The sequence below is a fragment of the Peromyscus eremicus genome, chromosome 10, assembly GCF_949786415.1.
Source record: "Peromyscus eremicus chromosome 10, PerEre_H2_v1, whole genome shotgun sequence".
NCBI classification, from domain to species: Eukaryota; Metazoa; Chordata; class Mammalia; order Rodentia; family Cricetidae; genus Peromyscus; species Peromyscus eremicus.
The window spans coordinates 28,309,389-28,326,405 of NC_081426.1; the positions used below are offsets into that span (position 1 = coordinate 28,309,389).

General features: G+C 41.7%; 1 protein-coding gene across 4 annotated transcripts in view; it reads right to left on the minus strand.

Moving 5' to 3' along the window:
* Positions 1 to 17,017, minus strand: part of Poln (DNA polymerase nu) — a 148,946-nt gene that overhangs the window by 40,518 nt on the left and 91,411 nt on the right. The window lies entirely within an intron of this gene.

The window sequence follows — 17,017 nt, forward strand, 5'->3', positions numbered from 1 at the left end:
CTATTTAACAAATCATTTGAGTTTTCATTAAATTAATATCCCCTTTACTGCATACTAAATTTTAATACATGTGTGGATCTATATATGAACTTTACTTTTCTAGTGATCTTGCCTTTATATTTTAATACTTGTTAGGTCCATCTTACTAAACATTTTTCATGATTATTATACACTTTTCTTTTTACTATAATCTGTAGATTAGTTATAGGCCACTAAAAATAACCTATCTTTGGGCATGTTTAGTAGAGAATTTCTATGTCAATGTAAAAAGAGGTGATGGTTTAATAAAACTCAGGTTTCCTCTGTTTTCTGTGCTTTCCTAATTTTCGCAGGGATCTTGCCCTCTTTTAAATTACATCACCATAGGTACTTTTATCTTTTTCACTGCACCTTTTCTCCCATTACAGGCCCTACGATGGCAGCTGTTTATGTTTAGGGAGCTGGACTCTGCATTAATTTGTACCTGGTTTGCTTCTGGACCCAAGTGCTGTTAATGGCTTTCCCTTTATCGATTCTCTCAGCTTCCTAGGCAGAAATCACAGTCTTCACCAAATTACTGCTTGCTTCCTACTTTCCAGGGTTTGTTTGTTACATCACTAGAACAAGTAGGGCTGGCACAGTGACCGTGGCTTTTCTGGTTCTGAACTTCACAGAATACCTTAGTATTTTATGCTCAAGTAGGATGCCTGATGGTTGGCTTGTGGCAGAAAAGTCACTTGAGAGGCAAGAGGACTGAGAGTTCAAGGACAGCCTGGGCTACAACAGCAAGGTCCTTTCTAAAAATGAAGTCATACAAGTAGCAAATGGCATAGCTAACCTGAAGCCCAGAGAGAACCAGAGCTGGGGAGGGAATCTTCTGGGAGCCATGGATATGAAGAGAGCCTAGAACATAAACTTGGGGGTCCCTCACTGGGAGGCAGAAGGATCCATCTCTAGCTGCTACTTCCCAGTAAGTAGACTAGAGTGGTGACTAGTTGAGTGGACAGGTGCTGTCTGCTCTTTTTCAGCTTGGTTCTTCTAGGCTGCCTGTTCTTAGAGGCATTCCCATAATGTCAGTCCTGCAAGCAGGGCAACTTCTGCAGTATGAGGCTAGGTCCCAGTTTAAGGGTGGGTAGAACGAGTGCATCAGAGTATGTACAAGTCACTCTCCCACGGGCTTCGTGAGAAGGGGGCTGATGGGTTCCTGTGTTAATTGCTTTCTCATTGCTCTGACAAAAGCAACTTAAGCGTTTGTTAAAGCTAAGGCTCATGGTCTGAGAGGATAGCATAGTGGCAGAAGTGTGAGGCAACTGATACATTGTATCCATGGTCAGGAAGCCGAGAAAGACGAGTGCTGGTGTTCAACTGGCTTTCCTCTGTTTATTCAGTTGGGAGCCCCAATCTATACTACGTTCCCATCCACATTGAGAGCAGATCTTACCTCTTCAACTAAATTGTTCTTTAAATGACCTCACAGATATACCCAGAGGTATGTTTCCTAGGTGATTCCAAATTCAATCAAGTTAACCATGATGATTAACCACAAGTCCACTTCGTGTCAACTTGACACCCAAATATATCACTTTTAAACCATATATTCCATCCCTCACCCAAATAGACTCATGGCCATCTCATAATGCAAAATTCACTCTGTCCGACTTCAAAAGTCTCTATAGTCTTAACAGTTTCAAAATTTAAAAGTCTACTTTTCTGAAACTCAAGGCAATCTCTTAACTATAAAAGCCCTTGTAGTACAACAATAATAATAGCAATAATAATAACAATAACAAGTTACATATTTCCAATATACAATACCACAGAGTAAACATTCCCAAAGGGTAAAATGGGGACAAACAAGAGAAGATCAGACCAAAGCATACCAAAACCTGGCAAGGCAAACACCAAATCCTACATCTCCCTATTCTACAGTTGGACACTTGGTGTCATCATCTGGAGTCAGTGGACTTAGACAGTCTCACCCCTAAGTTTAGCCACCTATAGCACTATAGCCTCTTGGGCCAGCTCCACTTCATTTCTGCAGCTTTTCTCAGCAGATGTCCTGAGATCTCCAATATACTTGGGTCTTCACTACAACTTAGGCGTTACTTTCACAGGCTTATACAGTGGCTTCTCAGATGTCCTTGCAGGGTCTGACCCTGCTTGATACAAGCCTCCATGACCCCCTCACTTACGTATTTTGCATACCAGCAAACCAGCACCAGGGGATGTGCTGCCAGGTTCTACTGCCAGCTCCAGATGGAGTCTGACCCCCTTCTACCATAGCTATAGTCTCTGTATGCCTTGGTAGTTGAACAGGGGAAAAAAAATTCCTGGGACAGTTGTTTTCCAGTAGAGAAAACCTTCAGTTGCTTAGTTCACTCTCTCCTTTCTGATGGATCTGCATTTTCAGAAGTTGGTGCCATCAATTGGCAGAGTCTTGCCCCCAGGGCATCTTTCCTGTTGTTCCAATGCTGAACCTCAGATTTCTCTTTATCAGCGCTCTATCAGTTACAGCTGCTTTCTTTGCATTTTCCTTGTCTGCGACCTTAAACTCACTTCTTTGCTCCCCAAATTTCACATTTTCTTACCTTTCTGCTTTGACTTCTCATTCTAAGCCCCAGTAAGTGTAGAGAACGAGAGTCATGCCTTAACTCAAACACTATGCTATCTTAAAGCTTCCTCCAAGTGACTTAGCCCATTATTTTTGAATTCAGCCACACTCAAAATTTCAGGACACAGATAAACTGCAGCCAGATCCTTTGCCAGAAATGTAACACTAGTAGCCTCTACCCCAGTTTCCAACAGAGTCCTTTTCACCTCAGAAATCCCATGGGCCAGGACTCCACTCTCCATGTCTTCCACACTCCCACTAGAATTGCCTAGTAAATTCTGCCTACAGTATTTTAGGCTTTTCTAGTCTTCGGTTCTATATTTTTCCTCATTCTGCCAAATTCCAAAGGCCTACAAAGCTATATGGTCAGGTCTGTTATAGTATCAGCTCTACCTCTTTGTGCCATTTTCTGTATTATTTTGTTGTGATAAATAAATAAAGGGAGGAGCGTTTATTTTAGCTCATGGCTTTCGGGGATAGAGTCTATCACGGTGGGGAAGGCATAGAGGTGGCAGCATGAAAGAAATGTCTGGTCACATTGTGTTCACAATCTGTGGTTGATATACTGTGCACCCCAATAAACTTATATGGGGGTCAGAGAACAGAACAGTCACTATATTAAACATAGAGGTTAGGCAGTGGTGGCACATGCCTTTAATCCTAGCATTCCGGAGGTGGAAATCCATCCAGATCTCTGTAAGTTCAAGACCACACTGAAAACAGTCAGGCATGGTGGCACACACCTTTTAATCCCAGCACTTGAGATCTCATGTCTTGCTTGAGAAAGACACATGCCTTTAATCCCAGGAAGTGATGGTAGGAAGCAGAAAGGTATATAATGTGAAGACCAGGAACTAGAGGCTTTTTATGCTTTTAGGCTTTTAGCAGCATTTCAGCTGAGATCCATTTGGGTGAGGACTCAGAAGCTTTCAGTCTGAGGATTCGTGGAAACAGGATCAGATGAGGAGTTGTCAAAGTGAGGTTTGCTGTGGCTTGTTCTGTCTCTCTGATCTTTCAGAATTATCTCAATAGCTAGCACTGAGTTTTTTATTAATAAAAACATTTAAGGTTTGTGTTACAACAATCAGGATGTGGATTATATGTATGTAGAATATATGAATGCTTATTGTCCTAGTTAGGGTTTCTATTGCTGCAATGAAACACCATGACCAAAAAGTAAGTTGGGGAGGAAAGGGTTTCTTCGGTTACACTGTTCATCATTTCATCACTATTCATCATTGAAGGAAGTCAGGACAAGAACTCAAACAGGACAGGAGCCTGGAGCAAAAGCTGATGGATGCAGAGGCCATGGGGGAGCTGCTTACTGGCTTGCTTAACATGGTTTGCTCAGCCTGCTTTCTCACAGAACCCAGGACTACCAGCCTAGGAATGGCACCACTCACAATGGGTTCAGCTGTCCCCTATCGATCACAAATTAAGAAAATGTCCTACAGGTTTACGTAGAGTCCAATCTTATGGAGGCATTTTCTCAATCGAAGTTCCCTCCTCTCAGATGACTTCAGCGTGTGTCAAGGTGACATGAAACTATCCAGCAAACTGATGCTCTGCTTGCCTTCTCCTTTCATTTAGTCTGTGATTCCAGCCATGGTACGGCACACACTTAGGGGAGTCTCTCTCCTCAGTTAAACTACAGAAATGCCCTCATAGACACACTCAAAGGTATGTCTCCTCAGTGATTTTAAAATCCAGTCAGTTGACAATGAAGAGTAACCACTTTCTCTTGAGCTCTGCACTGCTGTTTCTGTACCTCTGGATCCCTGCAGGGCACTGTTTCTGCAGCACTGACCTCCAAAGCTCAGCCAACAACGCCCTCAGAGTGCAGGGAGTGGGGAGCACCAGTCAAGTTTCTTGCCCTTCCTCTGTAGCTGTGACCTTGCTGCCTTGCGCCGCGAGCTCTTGCCTTGCCCTTCTTGGACATGTGGCTCCCACTGGATCTGTCTCCACACTTCTCACTGTACCAGCTGTATAAATAATCCCCTCTTTAAAGTACCATGTAAAGATTGATCTTCTTTTCTGCCAAGGTTCTTTCAGGATTCCAAATACAGGGTTAGAGAGATGGCTCGGTGGTTAAGAGCATTTAATGCTCTTGCACAGGACCTGAGTTCAGTTCTCAATACCTACATCAGGTGCTTCACAACCTTCTGTAACTCCAACTCCAGTGGCCTCCACAGGCACCTTCATTCACATGCACATGATCACGCACTCATACACACACACACACACACACACACACACACACACACACACACACACCTATGCACATACATACCTGTGCATACATACATAATTTAAAATAATAAAACAAATCCTTTTTCTTTCTTGGCGCTGGGATTAAAGACATGTACCACCACAGCCCAGTTCCACTACACTTTTTGAGACAGGGTTTCTTACCAACTTGAAGCTCAGATATTGGGCTAGAATGGCTGGCCAGTGAGTTCCACTGATTGTCTCTGTCTCTCCTGTGCTGAGATGACAGGCACCCCATTCACTGGCTGGTTTTTACATGAGTCCTGGGATTTTGAGTGCAAGTCCTCATCCAGCAAGCACTTTACTGACTGAGCCATCTCTCCCCACCCTAAACCAATTCTTTAATAGAAGAATCTGGAATATTAAACAATTCTGTTTAGGAGGATAAGGCTTAATAAAAAACAAAACAACAACAAAAAATGGTCCATTAAATGGAATCAGTCCTGAGGAGTCCTTTGCTACAATTAATGAATACAGCAGAACATTCTTCTGGAAGGGCCTTGGAAATAATAATGTCTAACAATGTATATAGCAGAACACCAGCAGCATAAACTATATATTAAGAGAACTATAGCCAGGCTGTGGTGGCACACGCCTTTAATCCCAGTACTTGGGAGGCAGAGGCAGGCAGATCTCTGTGAGTTCAAGGCCAGCTTGGTCTACAAAGCAAGATCTGGTCTACAAGGCAAGATCTAGGACAGGCACCAAAACTACACAGAGAAATCCTGTCTCAAAAAAAAGGGGGGGAGGGAACTATAATCAAAAGGATACAATACAGCATATTTATTGATGTATATTTCAAGATAAATTTCCCTCCTGGGAAAAGCAACAAGACTTTCCCAGTGAATGAATGAATGATACCTTTCTATTTCTGTCTTTAGTTTTGTCAGTTTTTGCATCAAGTATTTTATTTTTGGGAAAGAATCTTGCTATGTAGCCTAGGCTAATCTCGAACTTGGAACTTGAGATTTTCCTGCCTCAGTTTCTAGACTGCTGGGATTACAGAGGTATGCTACCACGCCCACCTTTCTTCAAGTATTTTGTAGTTTAAGGTTATTTTGTTAGGCACATTCAAATTTAGGATTATTGCATCTTCCTGATGAATCCATCCTTTACCATTCTGAAATGTCTTGTTTTGTCACTGGCAACAGTTTTCATTTTGTTTCTTGACATGAATGTAGTACATTAGCTTTCTTATGCTTAGCATTTATTTTCAAATTATGCCTTGTCTTGTAATGAGTGCTACAATTGGGTATTGTCTTTTTATCTAGCCTGACAATTTCTGTTTGTTTCACATTTAAAAATTATGAAAAATATAAATATATGAAAAGATACATGAAAATATATTACATGACCTTGAATTTCTGATTTTCCCAAAGTGATGGAATTACAGGGTTCCATAATCTGCCTGATTTTAGTTCTCTCTTTTAAAAACTGAATATAGATACACAAATCTGATATTGCTGCTGTAGTTGGGATTCATTGAATTTTTTTTGAGAGAGAAAGTCTCTTGTATCCCAACTTGGCCTCAAACTCACTACATAGCTGAAGATGACTGAACTGCTGATCTTCTTACCTTACTTCCTGAGTGCTGGGGTTATAAGAGTAAGCCACCATGCCTAGTTTACTGAGGACTGAACCCAGGGTTTTATGAATGCTAGGCAAGCGCTCTACCAACTAAGCTATATATCCATAGTGTGTGACTGTGAAATTCTTGTTCTACTAAGCTCTTACAGTCTGTGTGAGAAGGAGAGACAAGGAGGAGTAAAGCAAAGGAAGAGAAGCATCATTCCATGAACAGAGCAATTATTTAGCTCTGGTGCAAATGATAACTGATCGAGAATGAATCTTCCTTCAGACCTGGCTGGGTAGGGCAATGCAGATTCCATAAGGTCAGTTGGGCAGAAAGTCTCCTCTGGGGCCTGAGTGCCTCTGCCTATCCAGCGAAAAGGGACACTGGGCCACCAATACAGCAATCACAAGGTGTTAGGGGGAAGATTTCTTGAAAAAAGATAAAAACACATGTTTTTATTTGCTAGTGATATTGAATACTCCTCTATCCCCACATCTGGGTAGTAGGAGGCATAATAATATATTTATAATTACACGATACACATTACACATTTATTTGTGCCTTTTAATTGTAGTTTTCAGCTTATATTTAATATATATTAAAATATTAAATATATTTAATGTTTATTGATACTATTAAATTTAATCTTTTCATTTTAGTATTTGGTTTTTATTTATCCTATCTGCATTTTGTTCTCTGTTCCTTTCTTGAATTATTTTGGGTGAACCACAAGGTTTTTAATACCTCATTTCACTTCGTCCATTAATATTTTAGCTGGCTTTCCTTACCCTAGAAAATGAGCTATGCATCTTTAAGACCTTAGTGCCCACCTCTAAGGACCACTCCCATACTTCACGACCACTGTAAGGCCGTGTGCAGATAACTCCACTTGTGCTCCTCCAACCCTTTCGCTTTTGGTCTCGTTATCTTTTACATCGACCTGTGCTCTAAACTTAAAAAAAGATATTGCAGAACCCAAATATTATTATATACAAACCACTTAGAGCAACATAAAACATGTGAGACAAGTTATGTAAAGTAAAAATGAGCATGTTTCATCTTTGTTCATTCTAGTACTGGATTCTTTCCTGAAGACTCGGGGCTTTGTGTGATCTTGTTTCTCTTTAGCCCAAAGAACTTGAAGTCATCCAAGTAGTGAAGAAGTACTCAGACAAACTCTCAAAAGTTTGCATGTCTGAAAACGTCTTTGTTTTGCTTTAGTCTCCGTCATTTTCTAATAGAGAATCCCGGACTGTTCCAGCGCTCCTCAATGCTAACCTCCCATCTTCTGCCTCTGGTTTGGCTGTAATTACACTGTTGTTCCTTTGCCAACGTGTCTTCCCTTCTGTTACTGGGTTTTAAGATTTTCTTGCCGGGTGGTGGTGGCACACACCTTTAATTCCAGCAGTCAGGAAGCAGAGGCAGGTGGATCTCTGTGAGTTCGAGGCCAGCCTGGTCTACCAAGTGAGTTCCAGGAAAGGCACAAAGCTACACAGAGAAACCCTGTCTCGGAAAAAAAATTTTTTTCTTTTTGTCTTCGGTTTTTACAAGTTTTACTTTAATAATGTGCCCATTGTGTGACTTTCTTTGCATTAAATATTTAGGATGTTTTAAAGCTTTTTGGATATGTAAATTATTATCATTAATCAATTTTTGAATGTTTCAACCATATTTATTATACTTTGCCTTTATTCTCTCCTCTCCTTGTGAAAGTTGACCTATTTTATTTTATTCCATGTATGGGTTTTAAGTGGTCCATGTTTTTTCCTCTTTGTATCTCCTTGTTTCTGTGTACTGGCATAGACTCATGGATTCTTTCCTAAGCTGCATTTTCTCCTCCTCTCTCTTCCCTTCTTCTTCTCTTCCCTCTTCTTTTTGAGATAGGAGTCTCACTATGTAGTCTTGGCTGGACAGGAATTCACTATGCAGACCAGGCTGGTTTTGAACTCAGAGATCCACCTGCTTCTGCCTCCTGAGTAATAGGATTAAAGGTGTGTGCCACCATGCTTGACCTAAGCTGCATTTTCTATTCTTGTTCTGATAAGGTGTTCTTCACTTTAATGATCTCACCCCTTTCTACAGTGTTTATGTATCTCTTAAAGTTCTTCACATCTTAGCACTTTTCATCTACATACTTAGTTGCGTATTTTGTTTTTGTTTTTTGAGACAGACTATCACTATGTAGACCCAGCTGGCCTTGAACTCACAGAGATCCACCTGCCTCTGCTTCCTGAATGCTAGGATTAAAGTCATGCACCACCATGCCTGACATATTTTTTAGTATAATATGATATGTATTTTTTTCAGAGCTGAGGACTGAACCCAGGGACTTGAGGTAAATCCTCAACTCATTTTAATATATTTTACTAATTATTTAAGAATTTCATACAATGTATTTTGATCACATTCATTTCTTATTCCTCCCAGGTCTACCCTCCCACTTTTGTGGCCTCTTTAAAAAAAAAACACCAAGTCCAATTTGTGCTGCCCATATACTCATGGGTATTGGGCTGTCCAGTGGAGCATGGTCCAACTCCCAGTGACCATACCTTTAAACAAAACTGACTCCCCCCTATCCCCCCACCATGCCTCCAGAGGCCATCAACTTTGAAGAGCTTCACACATTGGCATCTTTAGTACAATTTTCAAGAATGCTCTTCAATAGCTTTATGTCTGGACTGTTCCTTTGGCTGACTTCTGTTGAATCTTTATTCTCTTGGTCACAGGGCACATTTCTTGTTTCCTTTTATTAATTAATTAATTAATTAATTAATTTCCTAGCTCTCGCTCTGTAGACCAGGCTGGCCTCGATCTACCTGGCTCTGACTCCTGAGTACTAGGATTAAAGGCATGCGCCACCACCACCTGGCGTTTCCATTTATTTAAATTATTATATACTGCACATTTTACAGAAAATAACAGTGGGTACTGAAGCAACATTTACTTCCTATAAAAGACACACTACTCCTGTCAGGCTACAAAGTTGGGAGCAAAGTCAACTTGATTTGTGGTTAGGTTGGGTCTGGATTTGATTGCATTCGTAGTTTGATGCAAACACTACTGGTTTAAACTGCTTTGTGAGTGGGCCCAGAAACTGTCCTCCTATAGGGTCTAAAGCAAGAGAACTACACAGATAAAGGATTCCTTAGAGCTTCCAGCTCAGCTGTCAGCTTCTCAGATCTTTTTCCCTTGACAAACCAACTGCAAATTTCTGGGTGTCTAAAAAGTCACTTTGCCCTCTAGTTGTAGCCTGGCTTTCTGTATCTTGATTCAAACGGGCTAGAACACTTGAAATGGGTAGAGATCCTCTCAGTTTTTCTGCCCTGCCCTAGCCCTTGGAAGCTGAGGTCCAGAATGCTTTTTGTTGATGCCATGCTAGGCCACAAGTTAATTAAAAGTTTAGATGGTCTCTCTTCCCTCCTCCAGGGATTAGTCACTTTCCATGGGCTCTTTTCTTTAAAGGCTTATCACTTTTTGGAGTCCCATTTGATTAGAGTACTTTTGTTCATCCTTTTACTCTAAGGTGGTACCTATCTTTAAAAGTAAGATGTCTTTGTTTGTTTGTTTGTTTGTTTCCCAGACAGGGTTTCACTGTGTAGCCTTGAATGTCCTGGAACTTGCTCTGGATACCAGGCTGGCCTCGAATTCATAGAGATCCACCTGCCTTTGCCTCCCAAGTGCTGGGATTAAAGGTGTGTACAACTACTGCCCAGCTCTAAGATGTGTTTCTTGTAGGCAGCAGATAGACGGATTTTGTTTCTTGATCTATTCAGTCAGTGTCTTTTGATTGGAGAATTGAAGTCATTGATATTTAAAATTATTATTGAAATGTATTAGTTGGGTTCATTGTGTTGTTGGTTTGTGATGTTGTTGTTTGTGTGCTCAGTGGCATACTGTGTTTTAATAAATGGCTCTGTATTTCTTTCCACAGTCTCTCTTCTATGCTCACACCACTCTTCAGCCCCCAACACTGCTTCTTGTATTTTCCTTAGGTTTGGTTTGTTGTATATATTTTTTAGGCTGTTCATGTCATGGGGAATTTTTCTTTCTCCTTCAATCATGGAAGATAGTTTTGATGGATATATTATTTTAGTTTGGCTCTCATAGTCTTTTAGGACTTGGAGTTCATTGCTCTAGGCTCTTCTGGCTTTTAAAGTTTCTACTGAGAAATAAGCTGTTATTCTGATGGGTTTTCCTTTATATAAAGTTACATCTTTATATGTAACTATTCGGCCTCCAAAGTTTTCCTAGGAAATTGTTACTACTTTGAAAAATGTTATTACATATTTTTGATTACTTGCTTTTTTGCTTGTTGCTTTTGGAATAACAGAGCATTTATAGGGTACAGGCGTTTTTAAGTGTATTTGATCTGCATTTTTACCATGTGCTATTCTGGTCCTCTGTTTAGAACATAAAAATCATTTCCACAGCAACTAATTATAGTATAAGTCACAAATGCCAGATTACTACTGCTGTGGAGGTTGGAAGCAACCCTCATGCAAATACTAAAAGCCTCTTATTTTGGAAGTTCTTCGCTGAACTATTACAAGCTAATAAAATGCAGAAAAGACATATAATTTCCAGTGCAGACATGAACTTTTCACATCAGCTTTATGTGTGATAAGCTTGACACAAATCTGAAGAGGATGATTTTCTGCCTCATATTAAACCCTGGCCAAAAATCATTTGAACATATATCTGTGAGGGACTATTCTGGTGTTTCATTCCTGTTCTGTTGATCTGTGTCTTCAACCCTCTACAACATCAGTGTCCCTTGATCACTGTATATTAAATCTTACCAGGTAGAGTGACTGTTTTAGCTGATCTAGCATTTCTCCCCATGCTTTCCACATACATTTTAGATAAGCTCCTCTATGTGTATAAACACACTACTTGGACTTTAAAAGAATTTCACTATCATCTCTATCTCTATCTATCTATCTATCTATCTATCTATCTATCTATCTATCTATCTATCTCCATATAAACACATGGATCTATTTAGCAGGACTGATATGTGTATACTGAGTTGCCCATACTACAGACACAGAATGTCTCTTGATATATTAGATCTTTGATTCTTTTCCTTAGCATTTTCTAATTTTAGGCATAAAATGTTGGCTGACTAAATAATTAAGAACAGATACTACTTGACTTATAAATGGGTTTCATCCTGGCAAGCTCATTTAAAATTGAAAAATAATTTGGGCTGAAAATGAACTTAGTGCAGCTAACCTGCTGCACACCCTAGCTTAGCAGCACAGCACATGGCAGAATACTGCTTCTCCCTTTAACTGAAGGCCTGTCTGAGGACGGCATCCCACCACACTGCCTAGTGTGGAGAGAGCACCATACTGCATAGCACTAGCATTGAAAGTGATCGAACTCCAAACTGATGTCTGCCTATATCTACATGGTTTTCACACCAGAGTAAAGAACATGTGTGTATGTGTGTGTGTTGGGGTACAGTCTCTCTAGAGAGCCCATAAATGATGTTGGTTTTAGTTTCACTTTCTACATGTTGTCAGTTTAAAAGAATATGATATGATTTTTGTGTGTTGATTCTGAGTCTTGTGACTTTGCTGGACTCATATATTAGTTCTAGTGATAAAACCAAACCTGCTTGTGTTATATTCTTTGGATAACAATCATGTTATCTGCAAATAGAGAAGTTTTGTTTCATCCTGTCCAATCTATCTGCTATTTCTTCACCCTTTTTTGCAGTTTTAATGAGTTGTTATTCATTCCAGGGGAAAGAAAGTATTCTACCTTTCCCTATTAAATACCATTTAGCACCAGGGGCTGGTGGTGGTGCACACTTTTAATCCCAGCACTTGGGAGGCAGAGGCAGGTGAATCTCTGAGTTAAGAGGCCAGCATGGCTATTACAAATAATGCTGCTATGAACATAGTTGAGCATGTGTCCTTGTGGTATGATTGAGCATTCCTTGGGTATATGCCCAAGAGTGGTATAGCTGCCAGAACCTGGAAACAACCTAGATGCCCTTCAACTGAAGAATGGATAAAGAAAATGTGGTACATATACACAATGGAGTACTACTCAGCAGAGAAAAACAATGACATCATGAGGTTTGCAGGCAAATGGATGGAACTAGAAAAAAATCATCCTGAGTGAGGTAACCCAGACTCACAAAGACAAACATGGTATGTACTCACTCATAAGTGGATACTAAATGTAAAGCAAGGGATATCCAGACTGCAACTCACAACTCCAGGGAGGCTACCTAGTAAAGAGAATCCTAAGAAAGACACAGTGATCACCCAATGACAGAGAAATGGGTGAGATCTACATGAGCAAACTGGGGGGTTGGGGGTTGGGTAATGGAGGGCAAGGGTCGGGGGAAGAGAGCTTAGGGGAGCGGGAGGTCTCAGCTGGATCAGGAGCAGAGTGGGAGAAGGGAGAGGGAGATACCATGAAGAATAAAGACCCCAGGAGAATAGGAAGAAGCAGAGTGCTAGAGAGGTCCCCAGAAATCCACAAAGATACCTCCACTGTAGACTACTGGCAATGGTCGAGAGAGTGCCTGAGCTGACCTGCTCTGGTGATCGGATGGCCGAACACTCTGGCTGTCATGATAGAATTCTCATCCAGTGTCTGATGGAAGTGGATGCAGAGATCCACGGCCGAGCCCCAGGTGGAGCTCTGGGAGTCCAATCGGTGAGATAGAGGAGGGATTGTATGAGCCAGAGATATTGAGACCATGATTGGAAAAAGCACAGGGACAAATAGACAAACTAGTAGAAATGCATGAACTGTGAATCAATGGCTGAGGAGCCCCCATGGAACTGGACCAGGCCCTCTGGATAAGTGAGACAGTTGATTAGCTTGAACTGTTTGGGAAGCCCCCAGGCAGTGGAGCTGGGACCTGCTTTCGGTGCATGGGCTGGCTTTTTTGAAGCCTGGGGCCTATGCTGGGACACTTTGCTCAGCCTTGGTGTAGGGAGGAGGGGAGACCTTGCCTTGGAGGAGATGGGAATGGGGGGAAGTGCTGGAGGGTGGGAGAAGGGAGGACGGAGGAGTCCGTGGCTGATATGTGAAATTAGGTTAATTATAAAATAAAAATATTTTTAAAAAAAAGAGGCCAGCATGGTCTACAGAGTGAGTCCCAGGACAGCCAGGACTACACAGAGAGATTCTGTCTCAAAAAAACAAAACCAGCCAGGCGGCGGTGGCACACGCCTTTGATCCCAGCACTCGCGAGGCAGAGTCAGGCAGATCTCTGTGAGTTTGAGGCCAGCCTGGTCTACAAAGTGAGATCCAGGCCAGGCACCAAAACTACACAGAGAAACTCCGTCTTGAAAAACTGAAAAAACAAAAAACAAACAAACAAACAAACAACCCCAAAAACAAAAAACAAACCAAACAACCCCCCCAAAACAAACAAACAAAAACCCCAAATCAAAAAAACTAAACACCATTTAGCTTTTTAAAAAGAAACAATTTTTTAATCAAATTGAGATTGTTACCTTCTATTTATAACTTGTTGAGGATTTTTATCATGAATGTTGAATTTAGCTTGCAACAACTAACATGATCCTATTATTTTTACTCTTTAGCTTGATTTTATGACAAGTTACATTGATAGATTTTGCAAGTTGAAACGCTATTTCCCTGCTGGGGTAAATCTCCCTTGGACATAGTATATAATTTTTATACATAGTTGGATTTAAGCTTCTATTATTTTTTGTGGAATTTTTTTGCCTACATTCCACTAAATTCATGAGTAACAATAGTCTGCACTCTGCTCTGGTTTTAATTTCCTTTGTCTATACTGGTTTCACAGAACAAATTGAAAAGCAATCCACCTACTTATATTTTGTATAAACTGATGTCAGTTCTCCTTCATAGACCTGGTTAATTCTCAGCAAAACTATCTAGGCATGGAGGTTTCTTTTTCAGGAGTTTTTAAGTTACAAATATAATTGTTTAATAGTTTAATAGTTACAGGATAGTCAGGAACCAATTTCATTTTAGTTAGTTTCTAGTAGTTTGTGACATTTAAGATACTGTCTTCTTGAGAATGAAGTTTCTTTTCGAGTGCCCTTGTACTCTGAGGAGGGAGCTGTGGAGAACAGAACATAGCACATGGGCAGTGGCTTTTCAGAGGTCTAGCCTCTTAGGTAGAGGACATCCACTTCTGAGACAGACATAAGTCTTTGGAGAGGCTGATGACCAGGTGTCAAGAACATAGAGATTCAAATGGACTCAATCACTCTCACTGCATGGGTTTCTCCAGTGCTTAGGCTATGAGATTGAGAAGTGGCTGTGGGTATCACTCAGGGCTTAAAACAGCAACCAGAAGGCAAAGGCACCCTCATCCCAGAGAGGACAGCCACTAGAGCTGAGCAGAGGTGAGAGGGTCTAAGTGATGCTTCACTTATAGCCTGTGGCACATAAGTGTCAAGAAGAGCTAGGCCTTGAAGCTCAGTGAGGTGAAGAGAAGAGACAAATGACATCACCATATGTGTGACAGGCACCAGACAGGGAGGTGCTAGACAGCTGAGCATGGGAGCAGGCCAGTGAGGACCAAATGTGCATCTGGTGGCATTAAGACTAAGGAAAGTAGCATCTGAGAGAGAGGGCGTTGGCCAGGTTAGAGCCCACTTGTGTTAAAGGACAGCATTGCAGAGGGTCAGGGTAAAGGTCAGGAGGCTAAGGAGGAGGGCAGAGGATGGTGACAGGAAGTCCCTAGAAGGTGGCAGGTGGCAAGACTCTGAGCTAATGCTTATAAGCTGGACTTGGCTCCTGATCACATCCTCTACGACGTAAAATCCCTCACTTCTAACCAGAACCTCTCTTCCTTACTTAGTAAGGATTATGCTTGTCTTAGTCACTGTTCTATTGCTGTGCAGAGACACCATGACCAAGACAATTCTTATAAAAGAAAGCATTTAATTGGGGCTTACAGTTTCAGAGGTTTAGTCCATTGTCATCACGGCAGGGAGCATAGCAGGCATGGTGTTGGAGAAGTAGTTGAGAGCTACATCCTGACCTATAGGAGAGAGAGAGAGAGAGAGAGAGAGAGAGAGAGAGAGAGAGAGAGAGAGAGAGAGAGAGAGAGAGACAGAGAGAGACAGAGAGAGAGACAGAGAGACAGAGAGAGAGAGACAGAGAGAGAGAGAGAGAGAGACAGACAGAGACAGAGACAGACAGAGACAGAGACAGAGACTAGACCTGGTATGAGTTTTTGAAACCTCAAAGCCCACCCCCAGTGACACACTTCCTCCAACAAGGCCATACTCCTAAGTGACTAAACATTCAAATATATGAGACTATAGGGGCCATTCTTACTCAAACCACCACACTGTTATTCCTTGTATCTGCCAATTTCCCTGCTGCCTCATTAAACACAATTTCCATGGTTACTCACTCTCAAGTTCAGTTTAGCATACAGTAGTACTATATATATACTATATATAGTACCCTCAACCCTAGCTCTGTTACATAAAATATTACCTGACTTTTATTACTCAAATAAGAGTATGTGGTCCTGGTATTCTGGTGAATGCATAGGGTAGCCTAGACTCTGCACTCTCCACTTACCCCACATTCACTGAGCAGATGCTCTGTAAGACCCAGAGCTTAGTAGGGTGCAGCAGGGAACAGAACTGGTGCTACATTGCATATGTACATTAGGCATTAGGAGCAACTGAGCTGGGGAAAGTCAGGTTGGTGTGTCAAAGAGGGCTCTTGAAGTCCTGAGTGCAAGGCATGCTTTGATGAAGTTGGGGAAGGGCCTTCCTGAGTACAAAGTAGAGGCTTGAGCAAAGTAGATACCAGTGTGCTGAGGACTAGCCAGAGAAGACCAGTAAGTGGGCCATAGCAGCTGGTGCCTAAGCTGGAGGTGTACAGTCCTGACCCCATGATGGTCACATGCCAGGGAAGACTGACAACAGAAATGAGTACTTAAGAGGCAAGTGCAGGGCCTTGTGAGGCCAGGGACACTCTTTCTGGAAGCTCCTGACAGAAGCAGTTGACAGGTGAGATGAAGGTGAGGGAAAAGGAGGAAGTCACAGGGAGCAGTTTGATGGAAGAGGCTTAAGGTGAGAAGTTGGCACCTGTGGCTGCAGAGAGGGGATAGTGACAGCTGAGGCAGGGGTCTCCCACCAGCAGCTACCCTGTTCCTTCTCTTCCTTATAGTAGAATCCTGACTCTCTGCTGCAGTGACATAGTTTATGTGAGCCTCTCTCATGGTCCAAGCCAGTTACAGTCTCTAGTTTTTCCTCATCAGAGCAGAGCCAGGTGACCTCCTTTAACTGGACAGCACTATTCTGCTTGGAAAGTGAGGTATCGCAGATGATTGCAGTGAGTTCCATGGGGCACCCTGTTACTCCAGATCAGAGGGATATGTGAGATCAGAACCCTGCACCTACTCTGTCCACCTGCCTGGCAGCTAGCTGGTCTTCCACTGGGAGGAAGAAAAGTTAGTGCCCAAGAATGGTGATTCAGAAAAACAGATAGACTCCAAAGGCAGAGAGGCACACCTCAACAAAACCTGAAGTCACTGGCTACTGGAATTCAAACAGTGAGCCACAGAGTTGAGGGCTGCCACCTGAGGCCCATAT